The sequence below is a fragment of the Diabrotica undecimpunctata genome, chromosome 4 (genome assembly GCF_040954645.1).
Source record: "Diabrotica undecimpunctata isolate CICGRU chromosome 4, icDiaUnde3, whole genome shotgun sequence".
Taxonomy (NCBI): domain Eukaryota; kingdom Metazoa; phylum Arthropoda; class Insecta; order Coleoptera; family Chrysomelidae; genus Diabrotica; species Diabrotica undecimpunctata.
The window spans coordinates 32180731-32208508 of NC_092806.1; the positions used below are offsets into that span (position 1 = coordinate 32180731).

At 33.6% G+C, this 27778-nt stretch overlaps 1 protein-coding gene across 1 annotated transcript in view; it reads right to left on the reverse strand.

Moving 5' to 3' along the window:
* The window catches only part of Cralbp (Cellular retinaldehyde binding protein), an 84371-nt gene extending 61538 nt beyond the window's left edge, over nt 1-22833 (reverse strand). Inside the window, exon 1 of the mRNA XM_072529294.1 lies at nt 22676-22833. The gene's annotated coding sequence lies outside the window, so the exon portion shown is untranslated. The remainder of the gene's footprint in view (nt 1-22675) is intronic.
* Between the last annotated feature and the right edge of the window lie 4945 nt (nt 22834-27778).

A 27778-nucleotide genomic window follows, 5' to 3' on the forward strand; every position in this document is an offset into this window, starting at 1 on the left:
TATACGACGCCAAAAGAATCGATGGGAATTGGTTGCAGGAAACTCAATACCGATAGAACTGGAAGGAATTAGAGGAGGCCTATGATTAACTTTGGACACAGAAGGCTGGATGATGATGACGATGATCAAATTACATGGTTGCTGATAATTTTGTGGGATGTTAAAATTTTAACTAGATTCATAGCAACTTAAACTCTCAACGAGAGTTACTGATCCGGATTCGTAGTCTCTAGACGAACCTTAGCAACTAATCAAAATGATGTTGGACAACGGATGTATGAAGAAACAGCCAATGTAACCGGAAGTGTGTGTCTTAATGTGACTCTAGCCAGCAGTGCATAATTGAACATGTTAAAAAATTACATGCTAACAATTCTTAAATTAAATGGAAGTGCGATGGAAGTGCCTGTTTGCTATGAAACTTTTAACACAAACTTTAGCCCAAACTCAAATTTATTTTAAGTATTTCACGGTGTGCAAAGACCGGTATTTTGCAAGATAACACAAAACATCAGACTCTGACAAGGCATGTTCAATTTTCGTTCAAACACGACTGTTTTGCTCGATGGTCTATAAGCACCAACGAGCTATGAGTAAAACCAACGTTCTTTAAACTTAAGGTATACACTCGTCCGTCAATCATCAACTGTATATTTAAAGAAAGTTTAATCAAGCTATTATATGCAAAAACCTAAAAGTGTTGTTAAGTCTAATTGATGTGTATATAATAAATAACAATGAAAATTAAACACTTTTTAATTGCTATGCACAGTGCACACTTAGTGTTTACGACAAATAAATTACTGTGGAAGATGTTTATTGCACTTCCAACTGCAATTAAATAATATTTTATTATTTAATGACTGCCTTGTTTAACAGTTAAAAATCAAGCAATAGTCAATTTGTCATCAAATTTAATTAGAAGGTGGGACTAAGTACTTGGATATCATTTATATTTATCACAATGTAATTAATCATATTATGTCTTGCACATACAGATAATGTTGATACATGGTATATAAGAGTAAATTTATAGCATCATATATAATACCATTAAACACACATACCATTAATGCACCAACTAGGAATCAAATGCAATTAGTAACAAGAAATATTGACTTGACAAGACAATCTACGAATAAAAAAGTTTGGTTATCATTATATTCTCCTTATTCTATATTTAGGATTAAACATTATTAAAATAATTTGAAACTTTCTATTTTCAACAAAAGTGTAAAATATATGCAAGTAATATACGAACAGGAATATTCACATTTCGACTAGTGCTACTGTGTTATACACATTTCAGCCTTTTGGCTTCCTCAGATACAACTTTGCTACAGGTGGCAACATATCAATTCGTATACTTGTGGTGAATATACAAACTTTCAGTTTGCAAGAGACTGAATCGCACTCTAAATCAAATAGAAGCAAACTGAATATTATGTCATTTTCTCTCCCATTTCTTTAAAGAATACTAGACGGAACCTGCGTGTATGGGTGTGATATAGAGAAAGATATGGCACGGAAACAAGTCCATCAGCCACAGAATGTTTTATTTGTGTTTAAAGATATTTTTTTTTGTTCTTGTTTGTTTCTATTTTTTAGATATATGTATACTTGAATTTTAAGTACTAATTTCTCCATATTTCACAAAAAATGAGATAGATGTCGCATTACGTCGAGTTTCTAGCCCTGAATCGAAACAATAGAAAATCTCTTTTCAAAATAGTCATTATCCAACGAATTTTAAAGGCAGAAAATTAGCCTTCAATTCAAAACGTACAATCTTCAATGACCAATGATTGTACGGTTTTCAAACCGTACAATCTCATATCCAATATTTAAAATCAAGGTGTACAATCTCCAATGGGTTTTTCTTGTATATAGTGGCGAATATTTCAAAGCGTGCAATATCCTGTACAGACTTGTCAATACAAATTTCGCACTAAAAACGTTCTGTTTTTACGTTATTACGTTAGTTGTTAGTTGCATGTTATTTGTGAAGCAGCACAGTTTGTTTACTAAAGTAGTATCGTATTTTTCGAATTTTTAAAGTAATAAATCGTGTAATGGAGGTAAACGTTACTCCGGTAGCAAGTATTAAAGCACGAAAAAGGCAACGCATAACCACATCGTGAAAAATGGAAAAAAATACAGCAAAAAAATTGAGGTAAGTTGTAGCAATGGTTTCTGAATATCTTTGTACAGACATGGATTTTACTATGCTTTAGGTATAGTCTACGTTCTCTCCCAATTTATCTGAAATGTGGACACAAAAGTGGTGCTTTTCAATGAACCTTACTACAAATGAACGAAATAAAACTTTTCAAATCTAAATTTTATGGGACAAAAGAGAAAACCTTTCAAGGTAATTTTCTGCTGAAATATTGCAAAACAATTACCATACAGATCGATGTGAACAATGTATTTAAAAGTAAATGAAAACCTTCCAAGAAAGCTATTTCATGAAAATTTTTAATAAACAATATAACCTTGGTTTTGGTTCTCCGAGAACCGATGCATGTTCAACATGCTTACAATTGACTAAGAAACTAAATCCTGCTATAATAAGGACATGAAAGTCAACTTATTCAGTCAAAAATGGGTACACATATTGAGGTCCAAAGCATTTTATAGCCTTTTAAGAGAACAGGACGAAGGTGTGCAAACGTTTTCTTACAACGAAAGTACAATTTTACCGTTGTGAAAGGACCTGCAAAAAGTAATTTAAATCCATGTACTGTCACTTCTTCCTGTTGGGTCGAAAACGAGTTCAAGAAGGTTTCGAACGAGGTTGGCTCCTGCATTTATTACATTCTTGATTCGGCTGATTTTGGAAACGATCTTCATACTATCAGACTCATGTGTGATGGATGCGAAGGCGAAAACAAAAACACGACACTCATATCTATTTATTGTTATTGGTTTTTTTTGACAAGATAAAATCAGAAAAATTAAAGTAGTATTCTCAGTGAGAGGACATTTTTTTATGACCCCAGACCGGGTTTTGGGAATATCGAAAAGGATATTAAAAAAAATGAAATAATTCTGAAACTACATGAATATCTAGAGATGTTTCCAAAGTATAGTACTGTTCACAGGATTGGAGAAATAGTCGAATTATATGACTGGAAAAATGAAACAAGCAAGCATATTAAGGTTCCAGGACAATTGCAGATGTTGGTATGAAAAAATGTAATAACAAAAAAACTAAGAACATTGAAATAATTAAACCTGCCAAAATTCCGAAACATAATGTCATGATCAATAACAATACAAAGGTTAATGTGAATAATTTATTATGTTATCATTTTGGAGAGGACTGGAAAAGTGATCCTCGTTTAAGTTTTTACAAATTCATCATCATCGAAGGCAATCTACAAGGCACTGTAGATTGAATTTACAGAAAATGAAACTGTCGACGATGAACGTTGTGTGAGAACGTCAAAGAAGACGATGAACTTTCCATTTAATTAACTACTTTTGAATAATCAAAAGCGTTACTGTCTAATTTTTTTGTCATTCCTACTACATTATTTTGTCTCCGTTGTGAACTTTTTTTGATTAATGGGTGTATTATCTCAATAAAATATTATTTTGATATCTCATTTTGATATATTTGCTATTATTTTTTATGTCTTCCCTCATTTCCATATATTGCGTTTTTCTTTGGATCAGTTTATCATTTGTTTGGATCATTTGATCTTAAGATTTATTCTAATACTAGGTTAAATAAATTAGTTGAAAGCAGATCCCATTATTGTAAACGTCTTTTCACTGTGAACTGTCTTGAAAAGCATTCTTCCATTGTTACCCTATTAGTTTAGTTCGTAGTTATTAGTTTATATTAATGTTAACATACTTATTTGATCAGCAGTTGTTCTTTCTGGTATAAAACCTTTCTGGTATTCTCATATTTCATTAATCTTTTCCTAATATTTTTTGTAATTATTTTATTGACTACTTCTAATAGTTTTCCGCACTCCGTTTTGTCTCCTTTTTATAGATAGGACAAATTAGAGAGCCATTCCATTATTTCGGCAGTTCTTTCTTTAACCAAACTGCTAATGTCAAGCAAAATATATCTTTTTTCCAATCTTTCGTCACCTTCCTTAAAAATTTCAGCTGGAAACCTCTGGCAGAAACCACTTTCTTCTGCACTTTTATTATTTTTTAGGTCTCTTATCATTTCTTTGAGTTCATTCAAAGTTGGTTAATCGCACGTTCGTTCTTCATCTTCTTGTCAATCTTTATTAACTTTCAGTTCCTCTTGTTTCATGCAATACTATAAATAATTATTTTTAGTTTCTCTGAAGCATTTCTCATGAAGCACAAACTTGAAGCATTTGAAATGTGTTCATTGAGAAGAATGGTGCGCATACCTTGGGTGGATAGAGTTCGAAACGATGACGTCCTTAAGAGAGCCGGCGTGGAAAGAGAACTCTTTGAATTAATTAAAAAACGCAAGATTGGTTACCTTGGACACATATTAAGAGGAGCAAAATATAAAATACCACAGTTAATCCTACAAGGGAAGATCGAAGGTAGGAGAGGAGCCGGCCGCAAACAATTATCCTGGTTAAGGAATATTTAAGAATGGACAGGAATACACAATACAGGCGAGCTGTGTCACGCCGCCAAGAACAGAATTCTAGTAATGAGATAGTCGCCTACGCACTTTGGTGTATGGCATGTTAAGAAGAAGAAATTTCTCTGGATTTCTTAACTTCTTGGTGGAAATATTTTTTACCTCTTTGTTTAGGTATACTTCTTTTATGTTTTTAATTGCTTTTCTAGCTGTTTTCTTTTCTTTTTTCTGCAAATTCTTTTGACATCTTCTTCTAGCTACATAGTTTTCCATCGTATTTTGGATATTTTCTCTATCTCTTTGCAGTTTTGTCCTATTTCTTCTTCTGTTGGATTGAATTCTCTAAATGTTTATTTATTTTTTCCTCGATGGTGGCGCTCTAATAATTGGTAATTTAATCTATCTCTAACAGGTTTTGGAATTATTGGTAAGTATTGCTTTAATTTTGCTATTAATAGTGTATGGTCACTGTTGATATCTGCCCCTCTGTAACTCCCGCAATCGACTATTGGCTTATTATATTTGCTTTCTATTAGGACATGATCTATCTGATTTTTTACTTTTTCATCGGGAGAAGTCAATGATACCTTATGAATGCCTTTATGATCAAAACTTGGTTTAAGATATCTTATATAAAAATCATCATCATCTAAAAAAAAACTTCCTTCTTCGCTTCGCTTAAAATAATAATATTGTTGATAATGACAATATTCCAAAATTTGTAAAATTTTATAAATTTTAAGTAAAAATTAAATAAAAATTACAATAAAAAAATTGAATTATGTGAAACTCATATTTATACTTTTCTCTCGTACATTATAATTAAAATGATAGTATGTATATTAAATTATATAAAAAATATAATTAAAAAAATCATTGAAAAATCTTAATTTCAATTAATATATTACTTTTGTTTACATATTTTTTTCATCTTGTAATACTCTTTTGTTCTTTGTGGCCTACATACCGCAGCACTTAACGAGCCCATATTATATAACGGTCAAGTGAAAGTGACAAGAATTCAAGTTCAAGATATTTGTACTTTAAATAAATCATCTGACCTCGAGTTGTTCTCCTCTTGATCTCTTCGTAAGTATAAGTAGGTAGTACAATTTCCAATAACGATAAAACAATGTCGAAAACTGAACAAGAGGTTGAGTTGTTGCATAATAGCAGTTTTTCTGGTCGACAAGACACATTGTTAGTCCTTGTTTTCTTGTTGGTACCACATGTGCCTACGACTTATTTGTTTACATAAGCACATGCGAAAGTGAGGTTGGTTGGTTAAAAGAGTTATAATGTTTTTTTATTCAATAAGTTGTCGTCTGGGCAGTTGCGTATAGAAATATTTACTTAAAATATGAAACATTATGTATTCGAATCCTGACACTCAGGCAATTTAAAGCACTTTAAAATTTGTACGACGATATGTAACCACTAACTATGTCTTAATAGATATTTGCGGATTTCAAGTGCATCAATGAGTAGTACAATTAAAAGACTTGTCTCGGTGTCGCTATACATTAACTGGTAATGAATTTAAAATTACCTAAACACTCTACTACACATACATATATTACGCAAGTTAATTTTTTGAAAACTTTCAGGTTATTGCAATGTTTTTAGAAAAATAGAATGTTGTACAAATTGATATCACTTAAAGCTGACTAACATTCAGCGATTCTATAAGCACTAGTCTCACGGCCCGATGGCGCCACTATAGCAAGAGAAATCTTCTTCTTCTTCTAAAGTTTCTTATAGGTGCCTATTTCTAGTGATGTTGTCGACCACATTAACCAATCTTATTCTATTCACTGCAGCTCAACTTAAATCAGTTGACGTTAGACTACTCCATTTCTTAATATTGGCCAACTAGGATATACGTCTGTGTCCAGAGCCTCTCTTACCCACAATGTTGCCTTGTAGAATCAACTCTAGAAGTCAATATTTATTAGTACACACAATGTGGCCGAAGTAATCAAATTTTGTGTTATGTTAATAATGTCTGTTAATACTGTCTTTCTTAGCTTCTGGTCAATAGTTATATATAATGTCAAAGTTTCAACCGCATCGGACTCATAGTTTTGTTTTGAGCGCCTGTGTAAGCGGGTGTCAAAAATGACTACCACGGAGAATAACGTGACAAAAATCCACGATTTCTTATTGGCAGATCGCCGACTAAAGCTCCACGAGATAGTTGAGGCAGTAGGCAATTCAAAAGGCTACGTGGGTCATTATAATGCATGAAATTTTGGGCATAAGAAAACTGTCGGCGTGATAAGTGCCGCGTTTGTCCACTCTGGATAACAAGCGCAACCGTCAGACCACTTCAGAGCAGTGTTAGATGATGTTTAAGCGTAATTCAAAGGAGTTTTTACGTCGTTTCATAACCTTCAACGAAACATACATCCACCAGAGACCAAGGAATAGTTGAAAGAGTGAACGTTACCCGGCGAACGTTCTCCGAAGAAGTCGAAAACTATCGGCTGGAAAGGTGGTGGCCACCGCTTTCTGGGATTTATATCGACTATGGGGTCTATATCGACTAGAGGACAATCTTTGCTTCCCTAGCATTTGGATAATTTTTTCTTGGCATATTCTAATGTTAGATTAAATAACAATGAAAACAGCGGATCTTCCTGTCTTAGTCAGGCAGAAATCAGCGTTTCTTAGGTACACACATGCTAATCATTTTCAGTAATTCATTGAATCATAAGTCTGTTTCAAATTCTATTAAAATCGAATGTACGTCTTGATTATACTTCAAATATATTTCAAGCATTTGGTGATTAGTAAATATTTGATAAATGTTCGACCTTCCATGCCTGAAACCGTACTGGTCAACTACTATCTATATCTTTGACGTATGGTAGTAATATTTTTAGCAAAATCGAAGCCAGTATTTTATATTCAACTTTAGACGCAGGGAGTGGATGATGATGATGATTGATTAATGAAATTCCTCTGTAGTTCTAACAATAATCCTTTCTTTCTTTCTTATGTATTGGTAATTGTATTGACTCATATATACCATTCTTAAGCCTGGGACCGTATCACACAGAAGATGGGAAAGGGAAGGAGTAACACCTCGTAAAAAACCAGGGTTTGACTAGCTTCGGTTTAGAGTATCCAGTAAGGGCCCCTCTCTAGGGTTACAGACGGAGATCAACGGCGGATGGAGCAAATAAGGTTTTACCCAACGATACTGAAGGCGAAAGAATATTAAAGGGAATACCGATCTCTCTAGTCTTGAAAGACACTTGATATATGGGAAAAACACTCAGATAAAATTACCCTGCCCCCAAGGTAGGGGATTTAGACATTGGGCCTGTCTCAATTACTTGTAAAAAATTTATGGCAACGAATCCCAGAAGAGGAAATAGGACATTGAATTTTGCAATATGAAACGTATACGGCTGGCGAAGTAAAACTGATAACGTTACTAAAGGGCTAGAACAACAAAAAATATCGATATCTGTTATTACAGAAACAAAGGAAAAGACAAGAGCATCACACCAAAATACCAAACAAAAAGAGAGCGGCCCTACAAGATAAATTGAGAAGTATTTAATGAAAGGATAGTAACTGCGAATCTGAACATCTAGGGAGACAAAAGTACTATATTAGACGTATAAAATATATACTCTACCAACAATTATAAGAATAACTCAAAAAATCCAATCAGCCAGAAAAAATAATGATAGACTACCTAAATGCAAGTACTGGAAGACGCCAAAATAATCCAGTAATAGGTAACTTTGACCAAGAACTAACAAATAATAATAGAAAAAGATTACTTATAAACATATGTACGCAATTTGATTTAAAAATCATGAATGAATTGCGACCTAAATCATTAATAACTTGAACGAAAATGATGCGAGGAGGTGGAATAAGGTTTAGGCGGAAGCAAGTCTTCGAAGGCTTGGAGATTCAGACAAAATCTAAGGAGGGAGGACATAAATACAATAAACCTACAAACTATCGACACCAATGTATTTAAAAGTCGCTACGAAAAAAAACTACTAGAGTCCAGCATGAATATTTACAACAAACACCCAGAACTGTGGCGCACCCAGGGTGAGATTTTGGGGTTAAACCCCCCCCCCCCAGGGCATATAAAGTAAAAAATATATAAGGAGTAGTAGGAAAATGTAACTTGTCTTTCACACACAATACAAAAAATCCAAAACGCTAATTGAATAATTAAATTACCACTTTAAATATGTAGAACACAATAATTATTATTAGTATTATTGTATAAATACACAATAATTAATACACAATAATTAATAATATTTTTCATTATATTTAGATACAGATACCTAATATTAGGCTTGTGACAAAATAGACAGAACGAGTCTGTTGCGAGTTGCATGCGCCTACAGGACTGTATCTGCGGAGGCCTTGAGGACTATCACGGGTTGTGTTCCTCAGCATGTGTTAGCAGTAGAAAAGAGACATATCTATGAGAGAAGAGAGCATTTGACAACAACTATAAAAAAAAGAAAAAGGGGAAAGATCAATGGAAATATGGCAAGAAGAGTAGAAAAACAAGGAAGATGTTGTCTAGTGGACCAAGATGCTAATCCCGAGCCTAAGGGACTGGGTAGATTGTCTTTTTTAGGGCGTATCTTCATAGATTCAAAAAGACAGATACAGATAAATGCCTATACTGCGAATATTCCATTGTTACTCACACAATGCTGGAGTGTACTAGATGTACAGTGGATAGAAACATAATGTATAAAGAAATAGGTTAAGAAATGAACCCTGTGAGTGTAAGAGAGAGGATCGTGAAGATGACGGGAAGTTCAGAGGGATGGAATAGGGTTCACAATTACATCCGTGCAGTCATTAAAAAGAAAGTAGAAGAAAAACACCAACCGGGCCAACGACAGAGATAAGATCTAATTACTATTTTAATGGGAATAAGCCGCAAGTGAAGGTTAAAATAAGTTTATTGACGTTTGAATTTTTGATCTTCGATCTTGCACTGATAACTTGTTTATACTCCAACAATTAATAGAAAAAAGAATAGCGGTTGGTACCGAAGTACATCTAGCCTTCATCGACCTAGAAAAGACGTATGATACAGTTCCAAGACTTAAATTGTGGCAAGCTTTACAACAACTCGACATTAGTCCATACCTTTTAGGAATAATCACAGAAGTATACAGGGATAACACTACTTACCTAAAAATCGGAAATAGAACATCAGAGCCAATAAAAGTAACTAAAGGACTAAAACAAGGATGCAGTATGTCACCCTTACTGTTTAATTTATATATTGAGGTAGCCCTCCAAAATTAGAAAAGCCACTGCCAGGGAATGGGAATCCCCATAGGAAATGACGTACTGTTCTCCCTGAACTTTGCGGATGGCCAAGTCGTCCTAGCTCAAGATTCTTATGATCCAGAATTTATGATATGATAAAGCGTCTATACAGAGAATATTTAAAATGGGCGTTACAAGTCAGCATGAGGAAAACAGAGTATTTAGTTATCAATCAGATGCAAGGTTTGAAGTGTTGATAGACACGGAAGTGGAAATCAAACAAGTGAAAAAATTTAAATATTTAGGTGCACTCATTGCTAAGAACAGCTTGGGAGAAACCGAAATTAAACACCGGTTCCAAAAGGAACAAAGAAAGAATAGAGCAAACCATGGTTGAATCAGTTCTTTGTTATGGCTCTGAAGTATGGACAATTAATGCAGACCTGAAGAGAAGATTGTAGGCAGTTGAAATGGATTATTCAACAAGAAGTGCTAGAATATCAAGACAGGAAAGGAAGACCAACGAATCTATAAGAAATAACATGAATGCTACAGAAACGGTCATTGACAGAATAGAAAGAAGAGGTTCAAAATGGTTTGAACACCTATTGAGAATGCCTGTAGAACGTTGTCCCCAAAAACTTCACAAATGGAAGCCCCTTGAAGAAAAAAAAAGAGGTAGACCTCGACGCTCATAGAATGAAGGAATTAGAAGAGCGATGGAATCGAGAGGTTTGGAGGAGGAGCATGTCTTGGACCGGGAGGATTGGCGGAGGAGAACGGGAATACGGCGATAATCCTCTCCAAAATGTATTGTATTTACAAGTTGGATTAATGTCAAACGTCAATAAACTTATTTTAACCTTCAATTGTGGCTTATTCCCATTAAAATAGTAATTACTTTAAAATGCCACAAGAAAATAGCTTCAGAACAATAGATAATATCTAGATAAGAGAAGGGAGTGTTCCAAAAATTTCGTCAGCCTTACAGCGACCAGCCCACTTTCGGAGTACGGTACGTTCGACAGTCTACTGCGCACAAGTAAGAGAGGGTGGTTTTAGTTGGTAGGCAGGATAATAAATACCTGAATCTTTGGCACTCCTATCTTAAGTACTTTACATTAAAGTAAAACCCAAATTGTAGGGACTCAAAATGGAGATAGTATAAAAAAATTTCAAAACCCCTCCCTCAGACAAATTCTGGGTGCGCCACTGACCCAGAAATTACCAAATTGAAACAATGAAAAATAAAAGCACTCTATTACTATAACTACCTATATAACATACTATACTATGTTACTCTATATTTCTTTCTTCTATTTTTGTTTTTAACTTTAAACATATTTACTATTTACTGTTTTATTAGTTTGAAAATTAATAAACAAACTGTTAAATTAAACAATTTTTTCTGCACGATTATACTTCTATGTAATTCATCCAACTGTACACGTCAAGTGTAAGCTACGATTATCTCATAATAAGCATTTATTAAGAGTGATTTGGCAAAAAATTGCGTCGTATTTCGCCTGCAGATATTTGGGCGGTTTTTTTGAAGGTTATTTTTTTAACTGAGTTTCTTCTTAAAAGGTAACAATATTAATTATCTTATTAGAGAAACATAAACGGGTTAATTATATTCTGTATCAAGATTAATATAATTAAGAATATATTTATTAGTAATTTTATGTCAACATAACTAAATCATTACAAATTGTAGAGAAACTAAAGTAGACCAATGAGTTTCCTAGGAAAATTTTTTATCAGTTATGTAAATTGCAGTGCCATACGCTTACTGTGAACTACATAATCAATTAAAATTATTGTACATTAATTGAAAAGTATTTATATGACACATATTATGCCAATGTCTAAATGTGATGATTGCGGCATGATAAGCTTGATGTTTCACGCATTAAAAACATTGTTGAGAATCATACACACCCGCAGATACAAGAAATGCGAACAGCAAGTCGACGACACTCAATTCGGCTTCAGAAAACAAGTGGAAACTTGACAGACTAAAACTAGTTACACAAAGAGCCCGGGATATGAATGTGGAAATATATGCTTGTTTTATAAACTACTGCAAAGTTTTTGGCCTTTTAATACCAAAAATTAGCAGAAATACTGAAAATTATTGGAAAGTAACATCGGATGAGATTGGAATAAGAAAATGGATGCACAGATATCCATAATAATATACCCACTCAATCTGTATTCTGAAAATATCTGCGCAGAAGCTCTTAAAGATACCAGCGCTTGAATAAAAATCAAAGTCAAAGCAACTAATAATATAAGCCGACAAAATAGTCGTCATTGCAACAGCATGTACGAAAATTAACTCCAACAACATAGACGTCAGTCAAGAATGCAACAAACTGCTGATATATCAACATTACCGAGGCGACACTTATAATTTTGTACATGTGCGCTTATAGACTTGTGTTTTCACTCAAAAATACAAATACAAAAAACCTAAAACTTAGAAACCGAATGCTACGTTGTTGTGTTCCTAATCCTTCTCTACAGCTGTGAAATCTTAATTTTAAGATCTAGAAAACTCTAGAAAAACTTCTCTCACTAGAAAAACTCATCGAAGTTCTGGAACGAAAGAATAACAAACACCGAAGTTCTGAATCCAGTGCACAAAAACAAAGAGCCGATGCCAAAGATCAAAGAGGGGATAGATATAAATTACTTCAGTTGATCATCGATGTTTATCATCCGACACATAATAGAAAAAGACAGGGAATACAATATACCAATGCTAATCTATTTCATAGATAACACAAAGACTTTCGATTCAGTAAAACGGGATGCCCTCTGGAGTAAAATGGAAAATATCTAAGTGTCAAACCACCTAGTTAAACTAATAAGAAATATGTTTGATAAGAACTCAGCCAAAGTGAAAGTACAGTGAATATATTCAAACAAGAAAAGGAAATAGACAGGTCTTCATACTTATCACCATTATTATACAACATATATTTTGAATATTTAATGATAAAAGTACTTGAAGAATGGGATGGAGGAATCACTATAGGAGGTAAAAAAATAAGTATCTTGCAATACGCAGATGACACACTTATACTAACTGCGAATGAAGTCGAAATGGCTACCATTACGGAACGGCTAAGGCGAATTTCGATGTAATAGATAGAGTTGTATACTTGGGATCCCTGATCACTAAAAATAGAGACAGCTCTTCAGAAATCAAGCATAGGCTAGCAATAGCCCGAACTGCATTAGCTAAATGAACTAAAATATGGAAAGACCGTACAATAACAAGGAATAAAATGCTTAGGTTAGTCAATGCCCTTATTTTTTTCATTGACACATACGCAAGCTGAAACATGGACTCTCAAAAATCGATAGAAGTAAAATCGAAGAATTTAAAATTTGGATCTACACAAAAATTGTATGCGTATCTTGGACAGAATACCGAACCAACCTATCAATTCTGGAAGAGCTTCATATAAAAGACAATCTACTAAAAAAAGTAAATCGAGCATACCTAAATTACTTCGGTCATATAGCCAGAAGAACGGGGACTACTATTGGTATGAGAAAGGAAGGTAGAAGGCCAAAGACCGAGATGAATATCTCCAACACGATGGGCAGACCAAATGAAGACTCTGGTGGGAAAATCCCTACATGAAGCCGCACATATTATTGCACAGGAACGCAGCCAGTGGAGACAGCAAGCTACCAATATTTAAAGTATCACCCGCCCTGACAAGGACTCAATTAATGAGGAGGGGGGTTTAACATAGCAATTAGAAATGTTTATGGTAATAAGAATTGGCCAAAGTAAATGCCATCGTACGTTATCCAAGGCGATCTCATAGGCCAAGTCGTGTTCCCTTTCCCTTTAAGAATCCGGCTGGTTTAGAAACTATTTGGCGGGCGGTAAATTAATATAATCTATTTTGTTGCATATAATTCCGCCTATGACCGCTCTATAACTCTAATATTTTCAGTAAAGTTCGGAAACGGTATTTTACCCAAGCAAAGTTCCGTTACCAATGCTCGATTTCGCTCACCTAGAGCGATAAACAACGGTACCTTTATCTGTTTACATGTACATTTACATGAGAATAGTACAAAAATGGCTCGATGACAATTGTCTAAAATCCACAAAAGAAAGAAACATGATTAGAAGAGACATGCTACAAAATCTCTCAAACAACAACAATAAAAGGAATAAACAGGAAAGAACAGAGAGAAGAAAACTAATGAAAAGGAAAAAAAAAGAGTACCAGGAACAAATAATCAGAGATATAGAAGAAAATCGGAAAAACAACCAATGAAGACAATGTTTTAAAGGATTTTCTGATATCAAGGCTGGATACTAAGTAGGAACAAGAAACTTCATCAACTCCATCAAAACGACAAGGGATAGCTAATTACAGATGACAATAAAATCCTAAAAATCTATAAGGAATACTTCTATCAACTGTTAAACATCAAACATATAAGTGCATATTAGCTGAAATAAAGACTAACACGCGATATACGAAGAAGTATCTCAGGCAATTAAGAAACCTAAAAATGTATACCCGCAGAGTGCTTAAAATATAGAGGAGAAGCGTGATATAGATCTATATACAAGCTAATTCAAGGCATTTGGCGAGAAGAAACAATACCAGATGAATAGAAAGAAGGGGATATTGTACCAACCCACAAAAAAGGAAACCAAAAGCAATGTATTAACTACCGGGAAATAACGCTCCTAAATATATATATATATATATATATATATATATATATATATATATATATATATATATATATATATATATATATATATATATATATATATATATTCAGGGATTATACAGTATTCACTGCTTTCCCTCGCTCAACCGTTTCCATCTCTCTCTCTGTTGTCCCATTCTCCATCGTTTAGGCCTTTCTTACTCATGGCGTCGTCTACTTCGTTCCTCCAGGATTTTCGGGGTCGTCCTCTTTTCCTCCTTCCTATGGGGCTCCATTCGGTTATTCTCTTTATCCATCTGCTGTCGCTAGTTCTTCTTACGTGTCCATACCAGTTTAGTCTTTTTTGTTCTATATATGTTAGTATGTCTGTTTCTATTGATGTTCTTTGTTTAATTTCGTCATTACTTCTCCTATCCATTCTTGTTACTCTGCAGCATCTTCGCAGGCATTCCATCTCTGTTGCTACTATCTTACTGCTGTTTTTCTTGTTTATGATCCAATTTTTAGCCCCATATGTCATAATACTTCGCACTAATGTTTTATAAATCTGTGTTTTTGTCTTCATATTTAGGTGTCTATCCCACCATACTAAGTTAAGTTGTCGGATTGCTGTTCTTGTTTGTAATAATCTTTGTGTAATTTCTTCCTCCGTTGTTGCCTTTTTCGTGATTATAAACCTCAAGTATTTGAATTTATCTTTTCCTTTGATTGTTACGTTGTCATCAATCTGTAGATCTTATATGTCTTAATTAATATCTAGGCCAGCCTTGGTATATTCTTCTTGTAGTTTCTTCATCATGTAGCTGAGGTCGTCTTGGTCTTGTGCAATCACTACTTGATCGTCTGCAAAGCTTAACGTATATAGGTATTCGTTCCGTACCGGTACTCCCATGCCTTCGCATTTTCTTTTCCATTTAGTCAAGGCTTTCTCTAAGTATATTTTGAATAGGGTTGGAGATGGAGATGGAATGGACACTTTATTTTCTTTATACAAAGCTTTTGTAGCTTCTATGAGTTACGTCTGTATTTCTAATTTGTACATTGCCTCCCATAGTTCTGACCTTGGTAGAGAGTTACACGCCTTTCTCAGGTCCACAAATACCAAATGTATATCTCTATTTTTTGCTTTTTTCTTTTTCAACAGTTGTTCCAGTGTGTATATGTGGTATATGCATGATCTTCCTGCCGTGAAGCCTGCCTGATCCTCCCCGATTTTGCCTTTTATCGCTTGCTCTATCTTTTCTCGCAGTATCTTTATGATATTACGCTTATTCCTCTGTAGTTTTCGCATCGTTTTCTAGTTCTTTCTTAAGTATAGATGTCATATGCCTCCGTCCATTCCTTTGGGAGCTGTTCTCCATTTATGGCTTTCTGAAATATCCATTGTATCATCCGGTGTAATTTTTTTGATCCGTATTTTATAAGCTCTTATGAGCTTGTAAAATACGGACGCTCCTAAATACCACCTATAAATTCCTTGCAAATATCCTGCTAGAAAGAATCAAAACATACACAGAAGAAATCGTTGAGAATTATTACTTTAATTTACACTGGGCCGTTATGTTATTGACCAGATATTTACAATAAAACAGATAATGAAAAAATACTGGGAGTTTGATCGTGAGCTTCATCACATGTTCATAGATTGTAAACAGGCATTTGATAGAGTATGCAGGGTTAGACTGTGGACAGCGATGCAAGAATTTGGCTTTCCAAAAAAAACTAGTCAATTTAATACGATGTAAGGTGAGTCTTGAACAACAATACTTGGAGACATTTGAATTAAACATTGGACTAAAATAGGGGAATGCACTTTTATCACAACTTTTTTAACTTAGCTCTGGAACACGTATCAGAAGTGCAAAAATCAAATAATCCACTACAGTATTTCATCGAGAATGACCAAACTTATTGTTGGCCAGAAGATATCAAACTAATACTAAACACCAGATTAAGGATGGAGAACCTGAACAACAGAGATGAAATCGGATAGAACATCACCATCGATGACTTTAACTTTAAGCTCGACAGAGAATTAAAGCCTTTTGGAACTACAATAACTAAACACAATAACTGATCACAAAAAATAAACAATAGGATTCAAGCGGTAAGAGATGTCTTTGTGTCCTCCTTCAAAACCGTATAAAATCGAAGCAAATGACAAGACGAACAAAGATATAACTATATAAACTAGTGATACGACCCATAGTGATGTATGCTAGCGAAACGTGGACGATAATAAAGGCAAGCTAAAAGCGACTATCTTTTTTGGAAAGAAAAATCTTAAGGAAGATTTTTGGACCTGTGTTTGTTGTTTGTTGTTGTTGCTGCTGTTTGTTGAAGCAGCAAGACAATACAGAATAAGAACTAACAAAGAGCTCGAAAAACAACATCTGAACGCTAACATAATAAAAGAAATAAAGACCAGACAATTTCAGCGGGCAGGACACCCCAGAAGACATTTTGATGAAAAAATAGTAAGGCTGGTATGGGAATAATCCCCAACCAGAAGAAAACGACGTTGACTATATCGACCCTGGTGGCAAGATAATAGCAAGAGACCTTAAAGCTATGGTAGTGGAAAATTGGATAAAAATTGCTCGAGACATAGAGGAATGGAGGTATGTTGCTAAGTCGGCTAAAACCAATGAAGGTAGTAAAGCAATAACCTGTTTACAACATGCTAGTAACGCCACGGAGTAGTAAAGTAATAACTTGTTTACAACAGATGGCGTCCAGGGCCGCCGCTACCATGTGTGCCAAGTGTGCATCGCACACGGGCGACCAACAATAGGGGCGGCCAAAAGCAGTCCGCTGATGATAATACTTTTTTAAAACGGAAATAAATTCAAATAATTAAATAGTAATGATTCAGATAATCCTGTGAACTCTAATATTCCAAACAATAATAATTATTCAGTACGTGATAATACTTAAATGCGTTTCATTTATCATGTATACCATTTTTTTTCATCCTGTTCTAAAAAAAATGTCAGAAAATATTATTTATTGTATGAACTGCCGCCCTTTTGCAGGTACAGTCATAAAGCAGTTTCGGGAATACTTTTTAATTCAAAGCGGCTAGCGGCTTTCGGACTTCAGTTATTTGGGATTTCACACGTAGATACTTTACAAGAATTTAGGCAAGTGGTTGTAAAGTTTCTGGTATAATATTGTTTCTATGGTTATGTTTATAGATGGGTTATTATGTCTTATGTTCAGTCTTAGTTGAGAATTCGATGAATTTAGACACGATTTTGATAAACGATTTTGTTTGTAAAATATAGTAGTGTACCCGTTTCTTTGGCACAGTAGGTACTGTATTTCGAAGTAACATCAAGATCAGAGCAATTTTATTCGTGTACGCGTTACGGCTACATATTATTTGGAGAAAAATTATTTGGACAACTTATTTGAGGTGTTTTTGGATTTATTTTGTTAAATTCGCCCGGCTTCGTTCTTAAGTGATAATTTCAAAATATCCGAAAGAAAAAGAATACGACTTTCAGGCTTTCAATATAGAAAAATAAAAAAGGCAAAAACTGAGGAGAAAAAAAACTTAGAGGTGCACTGGAATCATTTTTGATAAAAAACATACATGAAAATATAGAAGACTCGGATATAAATCTAGGACCTTCAACTTCAAGCGAAGTCCAAATCATAGAAAAAAGTACCAAACAATTGAATATTCCTGCGGATAGACACCGAGGATTTGATGACAATAATAGCGATAGTGCAAGTGCTGATGCTGAAACGCCTGAACCTGAAACCAACAACCAAGACAGAACAATTAATGTTCCAGTTAATCTGGATTGCAGTGAAGGAAGCTCCATACTTGGTTTCAGATGATTCCGGAAAATGGCCTGCAAATATGAATCCAAGTGAAGTTCAATTTGTTTTTGAAAATGTTCCTCAGCAAATTACAAAAATTAACTTCCCCAGATATACAAATATTAGGAAATTTTTAGAAACTTATTATTATCGCACATTACCTAATCAAGACCAAATTCATCTCCCGTGGTTACTTTACTCATTATCACTAAATAGTGTTTTATGTGCACCTTGTAAACTGTTTTTTTGTGATGAAAGCAGCTGACAATTACTTAGTGGAATTAATGGGGTAAGTGACTGGCAACATTTAGCTATTATTTTAAAAAGACATGAAGTCGGTGCAGCTCATATAAAATATTCTCAAAAACTGTTTGAACTATCTACAGCATTAAAAAAGGATTAACAGTTGACTCTGCCCATTAAAAATTATATGAAATGGAGAAAAAACATTAGGGCGCTGTTGTTGAAAGATTATTATCAATTGTAAAATTCTTATCTAAACAATGTTTAGCTTTTAGAGGATCATCCAATAAGTTTTTTGAACCAAATAATGGAAATTATTTGCAGTTAGTTGAAATTATTTCTAAGTTTGACCAAAGAATATAGACGCTTATCTATATTATTTGGTTTGACGCTGTATTATCAGAGCATCTTCGTCGTGTGGAATCCAAGAGTACAAATATACCACATTATTTAGCCCTTACAGACATAAACAGCTTAGATACTGACATTAGTGCAACCGATTTATATAAAGAAATTAAAGCTATTCAACCATTTTTTTCCCCAGAAAAAAGTCCTAGTGATATTCTTGAATATATTTACGAAAATAATCTTGTATCAACATTTCCCAACAACTATAATAGTACGTATATTCCTGTTACTGTTACTGTAGCTACGGGTGAGAGGTCGTTTTCAAAACTCAAGATTATTAAAAACTATTTGCGATTCTCAATGAAGCAAGATAGACTTTCTGCTTTAGCAATGTTATCTATAGAACATGAAGTGTGTGCGACATTGGACATTAAAGATATAGTCAAAAAGTTTTCCGAGACGAAAGCCCGAAAAGTGCGTTTTTAGTTTTTTATGTGTTTATGTTTCTATTCAAGGTTTATTTTACTTAAATGGACGTTTAAATTAGGATATACATATTCTGGACGTTGGATCATGGTTATTAAATTAGGATAAAGGACTTTTAAATTAGGATATTAGGACGGGATATTGGGATATTAGGATATACATTAGGATAATATATGGACGTTGGATCATGGAGATTAGTCTAAATGTTCAAGTAAGTATTTATCTATTTACAAATTATTATTGTTATAGCATCTTTTGCACATTTCTTTAAATAATAGTATGTATGTCTAAAGTTTTGGAAGGGGATGGCAAATATTAAGTTGCACACGGGCGGCCAATACCTTAGCGGCGGCCCTGATGGCTTCCAAGGGAAAAAAAAGTACTTATTGATATTTTTACATTTCTTTATAGTAAACTTATTTTTGTTTATGCATTTCCAAATCGAGTAAAGTACTTTAGGGCTAAAAAATATGTTAAAAAGAATATGCAAAAAATTAAATACTAGTAGAAAGATATCATTAATATTAAATAGTGATAATATAATATAAATATAAATATATAAATATTGTAAATAATACAAAATAATTAGTTGCGCAAGCAATCTATATACTAGTAGATTGTACACAATTTTCAGTTTATTTATTATTTACAATGTTCAGTTTACAAACAAATAACAGTCTAGCTGGTTTTTAAATGCATTTATAGATAGAAAGCTCATAATTTCCGTTGGGAGATTGTTCCATTATATTAAAAATATGATTACACAGAAAATGTTGGCACCTTATCGATAAAAACGATTACTTCTTCACTTTCAAACTGTGTCCACGAAGTCTGGTGTGATCATTTAAAATAAACAAGTGTTGCAAATTTCCATATCCATACTTTAAAATTCGGAAGGTGATAATTGAGTCACCATGGAGTAGACGAGCTTTAAAAATTGGTAATCCTGCTAAAGAAAGTCTTTTTCGTAATCTGGCCTTCTTTGTTTTGAAGATAGTCTGGTGGTTTTTTTTTTTTGATATTTTTGATAAGAGTTCTATCGCGCACTAATTAGGGGTCGGACATAAAGTTTATACGAACAAAGAAAATCCGAAAAGTATATTGTTGTAAAAATCTTATTAACTAGGTATAATTTACTACTCGCTTTTTTAGTAATGTTTGAAATATGCTCCCACCAACTCAAATTTTCAGTAATTGTTACACCAAGATCACTACATGATCCCACAATATCTAGTAACCGCCCGTCTATTGAGCAAGAGAAACGCGGGTTATTTTTTCCCAAATGTAAAACTACACACTTATCTCTATTCACAGGTAACATCCAATCCGAACACCATTTGAAGATCGACTCCAAGTCACTTTGTAAGTCTTGCCCATTTAAAAGTGGGTCAGCAAATATTTTTGTATTGTCTACGTAGAAAACTTTTCTAGATTTCATATGAGATTCAAGATCACTAGCATACAATACAAATAGTAGTGGGCCCAAAACAGATCCTTGTGGTACACCACTTAAAACTGATTTTTTAGATGACAGCGATTTGCCAACATCATCATCATCATCTTTGGCTCTACAACCCTGTGTGGTTCTTGGCCTGTTCAAGAATTAGTCTCCATTCCCCCCTATTTTTCGACTTGGCTTTCCAATTTCTGACCCCTAGATTCCTCAAGTCATCTTCGACTTGAGTTTTAAATCTAGATCTTGGCCTGCCTCTCTTCCTGGTTCCTACTGGCTCTTGATATAATATGTGTCTTTGGGGATTTCCAGTGTCCATTCTTTCAAGGTGTCCTAGCCACCTTAGTCTATTAATTTTAATAGACCGATTAATGATTTGACAGCAATAAGACAGCGATTTGCCAACTCTTACATAAAACCCCCGATTTGTTAAAAAAATTTTTAATCTACTCAAGAAGTTGTCCGCGAATGACAAAGTGTTCTAGTTTATAAATCAATTTTCTTCTTGGTACTCGATCAAATGCTTCTGCAAAGTCTAATGTATAACATCCACAGGTTGTTTTCTATCCAATGTTGCTGTCCATTCATTAATATACTACAGTAAATTAGTCTTGGTTGATAGACTTTTTACAAATCCATATTGTTGTAGAGGAATAATTTGTTCTCGAAGTAAAAATTCTAAAAGACACTATGTGACAGTTGATTCCATAACTTAACAAATAACAGGTGTAAGGCTTATTGGTCTGTAATTATTGGGATCTAACTTATTTCCTTTTTTAAATATAGTTGTTACCGAAGCACTCTTCAAAATTCGAAGCAAAGTATGTGTATTAAAAGATGAACACTTTATTAGTGATAGTGGAGGAGCAAAAACATATTTTTTCAAAAATAATGTAACAATATCAATTTAAAATTTACTGAAACTACATAAATACATCGGCAAAATAAGTCACCAAATAAGACAAGATTTTCAAGGTTTGAAAGAAGTTTTTCAATCAAGATTATGTCATCTTCTAGTGGAGTACTACCTGGACGATATGTACCTATTATATATAAATATGGGTGACAACGTGGAGTATGAAGTAAATTTCGTAGTAAAGTTACATACAGTAAAACATTCGAACACAATATTCACAGAGGCAATTATTCGCTATTTAAAAACAAAAGACAGACTTATGTAGCTTAAGGCCGCAAGAAATGGTAAAGGTAAATCCTCAAATAAATTTCATAATTTACATAGATATGACGCAGATGACAAGAAGAAAGATACAATTAACTAAAAATACAAGGAAGAATGGAAAATACATAGAAATATAAGAAAATTTTGTAATTGTAACTCAAAGGAACTCTGTAAAAATATTGTTAACGAAATCAAAAAATAGTTATTAAATTATCCACACTGCATTGCCAAAAGAGACTCAAAGAGTAGGAATAAAAAATCTGACAAAACAACATGACGAAAACTAAAAAAATAATACGAAATAATTTGTATTTTTAGTTAAAAAATTTAAGTTTTTTTATAAATGAGATAGATTTTTTTGTAACTTATGATTATTTCATTATCTTTAACAAAATGTAGTGCTAAAGATATTCCATATAGCACCAAAAAACCAGTTCCCAAATATTGGAATTCCATAATATTTTTTTAAACATATTAAAATGTTAATTAATTAAAATATTGATAAAATAATTTAAAATCGTCGTTAAAACTAAGAACATAAACTTACCTTAACTAATTTGTTCACAAAAAAAAACAACCGACACACTGAGAAGACCAACAATAGACTGAACCAAAGACCCTCAAATAAAAAACGCGAGTGAATAATTTCATCAACAACACACACGCACTAAAACAACAATATAAACTTTAAAGCTTGAGGTGGTACGAGAATCACGATCGAGAGTCTGGTACTTCGTTAGTTGGCCCTGTAGTCGTACGTTGTACTTTCACTATTTATTTTTTAGTTTATTAAACCATTGGATGGGTAAACAATTTTTTTGTTCAATGAGAAAATAACACAATATTTCGGATCCACGCCTTGGCGATAGCTGCAGCACGGATAAAAAGTGTAATTAACTGGGGCACAAAGAATATATACTTTTCAACTTCCCAATGAATGAACTTCGATGTGTAATGAGAACAAGTGATGAAATAAGAAAATTGTTTAAAAATTAATTATAACAGTCTCTGAAATTGACGTGTTCCTGAAAAAGAGGTTAATTCACAATGCATAAACGGATTGTTTAAGTTTTACAATCGAAAACACAATAGCATTGCAGAAAAAAATATCTGTTGGCATGTAGTTTTCGTAAAATTACAAAAAAGTATTTATTGATACGCACAAAACACCTTAAAGACCTACATTAACTACAATTATTTTAATAAAAGTAGCAATAATTAAAACAGCAAATGAAAACTTAAAACCAAAGGAAAGAAAACATAAAGACTGGATGACTGAAGAAATACTACTATTAATGAATGAAAGAAAATCATTCAAAACAAAAAATCCAATTAAATATAATGAAACTGATCGATTATTAAAAAGAGAATAAAAGAAGCTAAGGAGAGAATGTTACATGAGCAGTGCCAAGAACTAGAAGAAATTGAGAAAAAATATGACTTTTTTAACATGCATAAAAGAATTAGAGAATTAACAGGAATGAGAAAAACACTGCAAACTAGGCAACTAAGAGATGAAAGTGGTGCACTTATAACAGATATAAACCAAAAAATGCAGAGATGGACACAATATATAGCACAACTTTTTGAAGGCAAAGAGAGAACAGAAGCACCAAAAGAATTTAATGATGATACTGGGCCTGACATTATACGAGAAGAAATTGAATATGCAATGAAACAAGCTAAAGGTGGTAAATCTCCCGGGCCTGATGAAGTTTCTATCGAAATACTCAAAATTGTGAATACAGAATCTATTGTTCTTTTTTAGATCTATTCAATACTATATATAGAACAGGTATAATACTTAAAGAATGGCTCCAATCAACATTCATACTGCTACCCAAAAAAGCCAATGCAAAGGAGTGCAATGAACGTCGCACCATAGCCTTAATGAGTCGTGTCTTGAAATTGTTTTTAAAAGTAATTCACAATAGAATACATAAGAAGAAGATGAAGGCATAAGTAATACACAAATGGGATTTAGGAAACGACTGGGAACACGAGATGCACTGTTTGCAGTAAGTGTTCTTTCGCAGAGATGCTTAGATATAAATCATTAAGTATATGCCTGTTTCATTGATTTTGAGAAGGCATTTGACAGAGTGCAGTATAATCGGCTTCAAGAAATTTTATTAAATAAAAACATAGTTGGTAGAGACGTTAGAATCATATGTAACCTCTATTGAAACCAAACAGTAAAAGTGAAAGTTGAAAATGAACTGACCGAGGATATCCAGATTTGCCGTGTGGTCCGTCAAGGGTGTATTTTATCACCTTATCACCCTTGTTATTCAATTTATACAGTGAAGCCATCTCAGAATTAGCGCTTGCCGAGGTGATTGAGGGCCTTATAATAAACGGTGAGCCATTTAATAACATAAGATATGCTGGCGATACCGTCCTTCTGGCAGGAACACTAGAAGAACTGCAAAACCTTGCTGAACAACTAAATATATACTAGCGGACCAACTCAACATCGACTTTTTTAAATGAAATTTTTATTTTATTTATTTTCATCAAATGTCGACATGGATATCATTTAGCAGTTAATTTTGCATGCTGATCACGAATCCGGTGTCAGATTTGCTCTATCTTGACGTTTTATGCGCGTTTCGGGTCACTTTCGGTGTCGGATCGCAACCGGAAGTACATATTTAGATTCGTATCGACGAGACCTTTCGATCCATATATACATTGTGGGGTCTAAAACGTAAAGTAAATTTTACCTTCCGGTCATCTCAAAACCGGAAGTGAATTTTTGTACCAAAAGTATATCTTGACAATCTCATACGTAATACTAATAATATTCCGAAAAAATATTTTAATTATCTAATATGGTTTTTTAGTAAAGTGGTGAACAAGAAAAGGGCTTAGCGTTTTAGTATATAAGATTGCAACGATTATGGACTAAAAATAAATTTGAAGAAAAACAAGTTTATGGTATTTACAAAAGCACAAAACATCAAAGTTGAGCTAGTACTAGATAATACAGAAATTGAACAAATATCTTCGTACAAATACCTTGGAGCATATATCACAGAAGATACTGATCAGACAAAAGAAATAAGATGCCGCATTGAAATTGCACGGTCAACTTTTAATAGAATGAGAAAACTTTTTTGTATTCGAGATATCAATATATCGCTCCGAATAAGAATGCTTCGATGTTATATTTTCTCTACCCTTTTGTATGGGGTTGAAGCTTGGACACTTAAAAAATCCAACATTAAAAACCTAGAAGCATTCGAAATGTGGTGTTACCGGCGTATTTTGAAAATATCATGGATGGATCGCAAAATAAACGAACAAGTTCTCGAACAACTGGGAAAACAATGCGAAGTTTTAAATTCCATAAAAATCAGGAAATTGGAATACTTGGGGCACATCATGGGAGGTGAAAAATATGAACTACTAAGGAATATAATGCAGGGTAAAATCAAAGGCAGAAGAAGCGTAGGAAGACGTAAAATCTCGTGGCTACGCAATCTCCTTGAACGGTTTGGATGCAGTTCAATTGAATTATTCAGGCGCGTAACCAACAAAATTATAATTGCCAGAATGATTTCCAATCTCCGATAGAAGCAGAACTTGAAGAAGAATTTTAATAAAAACTCAAACCTAAGTATATACCAAGTTCTTATTTGGTCTGAAGGACCCGATTAACATAATTTCTTCATTCACTTCTATTTTGTGCTTTACTTTTACAGTCCCTCACCTTCATGCACACCTTCATGACCTTCCTCCTTTTTATTAATACATCTCGTTCTGGGCCTATCTCTTCTTCTTTTTATTTGCCGAATAATTTCCTTGTCATAACTAGTTTAGACATTTTGTTTGCTGCCATTATTTCTACATGTCTTAACCATCTGATCCTTGGCAACTTGGCGAGCCTGATGCTTGTAGGTTCTTTGTACAAAACCATTAATTCGTTGTTGATTCTTCTTCCTTTCTTCGAATACCCGTCTCAATATTTTTCTTTTCCATCTTTCCAGAGTACCCTCTTCCTTCTTATTTAGTGTCTATGCCTCGCAGGTGTATGTTACTATGGGTCTAATGACCCTTTCAAATATTCGAAATTTGCCTTTTCTATAAACGTATTTTGAATTAATTTGGACTTTTAAATTGCCTACTGTTTTATTCCCTTTTACTTTTTTGGCATCGAACGCCCATTTTTCGATAAGGTTCTGAAGCTAAGCAATACTTTTTAACACTAAATTAAATAATTTAGTGGATAAAGGATTTCCCTGTCTCAAGCTTTTTGCAACTGTAAATTAATTTGAAATGTGACCTTGCCAATCAATTTCACAGGTAGAATTATTTAGAGTCATTTTTACTAGTCTGGCCAATGTTTTTCTTCTTCTTCTTCCTTTTCCTCTTTACATATAATTAATTCTGCTTGTTCATTAGCGGATTAATACCTCTATGGAAGGAAGGTTGTCACTCTTTTGCGCGGTTGTCCGATACTTGCTATTTTGACGGCACGGGTCTCCCACATTCGGCTTATATGGTTATTCCATTCTTTTTTTTTTTTCTTTTTATTGTCCATACGTTTATACACAGTACGTTACATTTTCTTCTAATGTCTTCACTTTTCTTTCGATCTCTCAGAGTATTTCCTGTAATTCGTCTGAGTACTCTCATCTCTGCCGTTTCCAGTAGCCTTTGTGTTGTGGCTGTGTCGGGTCTTGTTTCTGATTCATATTTCATTATTGGTCTTATACGGTCTTTATAAATTCTTGACTTTATCTCAATGTTAATATATCTGTTTCGCCATATAGTGTTATTAAAGCATCCTGCAAGTCTATTTGCTTTTTGTACTTGATTTCTCACTTCTTTGTCCAGGTCTCCATAGCTGGACAGTGTAATTTCAAGGTATTTTATTTCCATTACTTATTCAATACTGATTAATTTTTTTGGTATACCCAAATTTGACCCTATCAACTCTATCATGTGCTTGTTTAAAATCCACAAACAAAATATGTAAAGGAACTTTACGTTTGTAGCAAGTTGTCTGTATCTTCTTTAAGTAGAAGATCTGGTCTATATAGTCCAGTAAATGAACGTGAAATACGGCGATACCCTGTAAATATCTAGAAAGACTATACCTCCATAGTTATGATATTTCAGTTTGTCTTATTTTTTACGCAGCGGGCATATGCGAGCCTTATTCCAATCAGTTGGCATTATTTCGTTGTCCCATATTTGCACTATTAGTTGATATACTCTTATCTGCAGTTGATCTACACTAAACTTGATCATTTCTATACCTATGTTGTTTTTCCTAAGACTTCTGTTATTTGTCATTTCTTGTATTGCTGTCGCCACCTCTTCTGTAGGTTGCCTTTTAACTATCTAATCTTCTCCAACTGCCCAGTTGACCTTTCCCACCTTCTTAACTCCTTGTTAGAATGACCTCACCTCTTTGTTTTTTAACTTTTCTTTTCTATTTCTTTTTTTTTTATTTTAACTCTTTTGCTTTCTACACAGAGGTTTTAAGTTTCCCTCGAATTATTCTATATTTTTGTTGTATGAAATCTCTATAACTGTTAATAATTGTTCTTTTGGTTTTCGAACGAAAGAGCGAAAAGTGACATATTTATTACTGCTCGAAACTAAAGCAATATTGAGAGCAATAATGTAGCTTTTTGCT